This window comes from Aegilops tauschii, chromosome 3 (genome assembly GCF_002575655.3).
Source record: "Aegilops tauschii subsp. strangulata cultivar AL8/78 chromosome 3, Aet v6.0, whole genome shotgun sequence".
NCBI classification, from domain to species: Eukaryota; Viridiplantae; Streptophyta; class Magnoliopsida; order Poales; family Poaceae; genus Aegilops; species Aegilops tauschii.
Window position 1 is genome coordinate 318,719,832 of NC_053037.3, and position 4,841 is coordinate 318,724,672.

Genomic DNA, 4,841 nt, shown 5'->3' on the forward strand with positions numbered 1-4,841 from the left:
ATATGTATTTTTTGCTTGGGCGTCAATTTATTTTATTAGGACTTGCTTGCTCTTATTTAGAATAATGTTTTGCATCTTTTATTTCAATAAAAGTGACATTGATAGCCTTTTCCATGCTTATTTTGCAAGTCTATATGTTGTTGTTTGAAAACAGAAAGTTTACCGTTGTTGCCAAAATTCCCTACAGAAGTCAGAACATGATAAAATGTTGAAACTTTTTGCACAACAAGCTCTGATAAATTTTCTACAGTGTGTTAAACTTTCAGAATTTTTTGAGTTGAATAAGTATTGATACTCTTGCATTCTTTACAGACTGTACTGTTTTGGCAGATTGCTGTTATGTTTGCATATGTTTGCTTGTTTAATGAATCTATTTGAGGATGGGAGTATTAAATATGCAGAGGCATTTAGTATGCAAAGTTGAAGAATAATTTTAGTGATTTGCTACAGTAGAGAATGATAAGGTTTTTGCATTGGTTTATACTAACTTATCTCACGAGTTCTTGTTGAGTTTTGTGTGGATGAAGCTTTTGAGATTTAGGAAAACCGTGATATGAGAAGAATTAAGGAGACACAAAAGCTCAAGCTTGGGGATTCCCAAGGCATCCCAAAATAATATTTAAAGAAATCTCAAGCATCTAAGCTTGGGGATGCCCCGGTAGGCATCCCACCTTTCTTCTTCAACAATTATCGGTTAGTATCGGTTGAGAGCCTAAGTTTTTGCTTCTTCACATGATGTGTGCTATTCTTAGAATGTCATTTTATTTTGTTTTTGCTTGTTGTTTTAGTAAAATACTTAGATATGAAAGTTTTTAAATAAATTAGAGTCCTCAAATAATTGCCAGGGAGGCTAAGTAAGCGGCATTCACATCCCGTCAACGAAGCTCTTTCCTATGTCATTTACTCTTGTGCTTCACTTATATCTTATGAGTAAATTGTTGAATAAATTGAATATCATAAAGTTGAAATCATATCATGCCTAGTGGTAGCCTCACATTGGGTTTAGAAAGTGAAATCTTTTGGGGCTTGACAGTCACAATTTTGGTCATACAAGCAATTCACGAATAATTAGTATAAGGAAGAGAACTTTCACATGCAAATACACTATCTTGGAAATCTTTTGTGATTGTGAGCCCCCATCAAAATAATATATGTCAAAATTGTTGATGTTGGACAAGGAAGACAACGTAATGATTTATGTTTGTTCATATTCACATAGAAGTTATATTGTCATAGATCCTTCAACATGTGGTGCTTGCCCCCTATCTTTGCAAGCCAAAAATTCCGCACTAAGTAGAGATACTACTTGTGCATCCAAAAACCCTTAAACCCAAATCTTATTTTCAAGAGTCCACCATACCTACCTAATGATTGAATAAGATCCTTCAAGTAAGTTGTCATCGGTGCAATAAGGCAATAAAAATTGCTTCTAAAAGTGTGAGATCATTTAGTGTAAGAGAAAATTGAGCGTTGTACGAACTTGTGATGGCAAAGAATAAGAGTGACAGACTACATAATAAAGGTTGCTATCATAAGGGGCAGTATAACATGACATTCTTTTGCACTAAGGGGTTGAGCATACAAACATATAAGCGCATGGCAACTCTGCTTCCCTCTGCGAAGGGCCTATCCTTTACTTTTATGTATTTACTTTTATGCAAAGAGTCAAAGTTTTTCTCTCTATTCCCTTTTATTTTTCTCTTTTGGCAAGCATCACGTGGTGAGGAAATATCTAGGCACATATGTCCAGTTGAATATGGGTAGCATGAGTTATTATTGTTGACATCACCCTTGAGGTGAATACGTTGGGAGGCAAACCAATAAGCCCCTATCTTTCTATGTGTCCGGTTGAAATGTTTTGCTCATGAGTATGCGGTGAGTGTTAGCAATCATAGAAGACTATAAGATGGTTGAGTATGTGGAGATCTTACTTAAACTCCGTTGAATAAGTTGAATTGCAATTGCTTGGTGACTAAGAACATAGGTTGTTGGGTTTCAAGAGAATTCATTGTTTAAACCTTAATATGTGAATTGGTTGCCACTATAACGTGAGAAATTTTATAAGAAAGAATTGTTGTTAGGCTGCTAGAAAAAGTGTTTGAAATTATCATTGATCATACTTGTGCACTTTGCTAGCATTCACACTTCATAAATTATTTGTTTTATCATATACCTACTCGAGGACGAGTAAGAATTAAGCTTGGGGATGCTGATATGTCTCCAACCTATCTATAATTTATGAAGTATTCATGCCAATATATTATCATTCTTGGATGTTTTACAATCAATTTATAGCAACTTTATATCATTTTTTGGTACTAACCTATTGACATAGTGCCAAGTGCGAGTTGCCATTTTTTGCATGTTTTTTACATCGCAGGAAATCAATATCAAACGGAGTCCAAACGCAACGAAACTTTATGAGGATTTTTTGTGGACTAGAAGGAACCCAATGGGCCAGAGCTGCTCCTGGGGGGGTGCCCCGAGGGGAGCCCAACCCACCAGGGCACGCCAGGGGGGCCCTGGCGCGCCAGGTGGGTTGTGCCCACCTCGGTGGCTTCCCGTACCCCCTCTTTGCACTATAAATTCCCAAATATGCCAAAACCCTTCGAGGTTAACCTAGATCGTAAGTTCCGCCGCTGCCAGCCTGTAGCCACCAAAAACCAATCAGGAGCCCATTCCGGCACCCTGCCGGAGGGGGAATCATCTCCGGTGGCCATCTTCGTCATCCCGGCGGCCACCACAATAAGGAGGGAGTAGTCCACCCTCGGGGATGAGGGTTTGTACCAGTAGCTATGTGTTTAATCTCTCTCTCTCTCTCTCTCTCTCTCTCTCTCTCTCTCTCGTGATCTATATCATGGGCTTTGTTAGCATAGATGGATCATATGATGTTTCTACCCTCTATACTCTTGTTGTGATGAATTGAATCTTTACCCTTTGAAGTTTTGTCATGTCGGATTGAATGTTCAGATTTGAGAACACATGATGTATGTCTTGCGGTATGAATACTTGAGGTGACATTGGGGTATCTTATTGATTCACTTGATATACATTATGGCACTCAACTTGCGGATTCCCGCGGTGATATTGGGATAATCTATGCATAGGAGTTGATGCACGTTTTATTATCTTTTCTCCGATAGAAACTTTGGGGTCTCCTTGTAGTTCTTTGTGTGGATTGAGTATTCTGAATATGAATTAGCTTTGGTGTTATTTTAGTACGAACTCTAGATTAGATCGATCGGAAATAATAGCTTGCATTATTTTAGTACGAACTCTAGGATAGATTGATCGGAGAATAGCTTTGAGGTGGTTTCGTACCCTACGAACAATTTCTATCTTTTGTTCTCCGCTAATAGGAACTCGGGAGTGATTCTTTATTACACTTTGAGAGATAATCATATGATCTAACTATGTTAGCATTGTTGAGAGGTTGCACTACTAAAAGTACGGACCCTAGGCCTTGTTTTCAAGCATTGCGATACTGTTTTTGTGCCCATTTACTATTTGCTACCTTGCTGTTTTTATTTAGTCAGATTATAAAAATATATTTCTACCATCCATATTACACTTTTATCACCATCTCTTCGCCGAACTAGTGCACCTATACAATTTGCCATTGTATATGGTGTGTTGGGGACACAAGAGATTTCTTGTATTTGGTTGCAGGGTTGTTTGAGAGAGACCATCTTCATCCTACACCTCTCATGGATTGATAAACCTTAGGTCATCCACTTGAGAGAAAATTGCTACTGTCCTACAAAATCTGCGCTTGGAGGCCCAACACGTGTCGACAAGAATAAAGTTGCATAGTAGACATCAGTGATGTGCCCACTCTTTTGGATTACAAAGACTTTATTTATGATAGTTGCTATTTGATTGATTGTATTTATTTGTTGCAATCCATGATAAATTCACCCCATGCTTATGAACAAAATAAAGCTTTCACTAAACATATTGTTGATGCTATGATGAATGCTTTGTAAGAAAAGTTGGAATTAGAGATATCAATTCCTAGAAAATTACATGATGAATGGGAACCTACTATCAAAGTCAAGATCAGAAATTATGAGTGGTTTGCTTTATGTGACTTGGGTGCTAGTGTTTCTACAATTCCGAAATCTTTATGTGATGTGCTTGGTCTTACCGATATTGAAGAGTGTTCTCCAAATTTGCACTGGGCGGATCATACTATTAAAAAACCTATGGGAAGAATTAATGATGTTCTTATTCTTGCAAATAGGAATTATGTGCCCATAGATTTTTTTGTTCTTGATATTTATTGCAATCCGTCATGTCCAATTATTCTTGGTAGACCGTTTTTATGTACTATTGGTGCCGTGATTGATATGAAAGAAGGCAATATTAAATTTCAATTTCCACTAAGGAAGGGTATGGAACACTTCCCTAGAACTAGAGTTAAGCCACCATATGAATCAATCACGAGGGCATCGTATGGATCTAGAAACAAAGATGACAATAATTAGATCCTTTGCATTATGCCTAGGTAGGGGCGTAAAATGATAGCGCTTGTTGGGGGTCAACCCAATGAATAAAATTTATTTTTGTCTTATTCTTTATGTTCTTGAGTGTTTGCACAATTATGCTACTGTTATGATTGTGTTTTTTGTGTTTTAATTAGTGTTTGTGCCAGGCAAAGTCTTTGGGATCATGTTGGGTGATAGTTGATTTGATCTTGCTGAAAAACAGAAACTTTTGCACCCAGGAAAATAATTTTCATTTTTAACAGAAGTGCGATAAAATACTGGTTCTTTTTGCAGAAGATTAATTCACAGATTGCTCACGCTGTCCTAATTTTTCAGAATTTTTGGAGTTAAAGA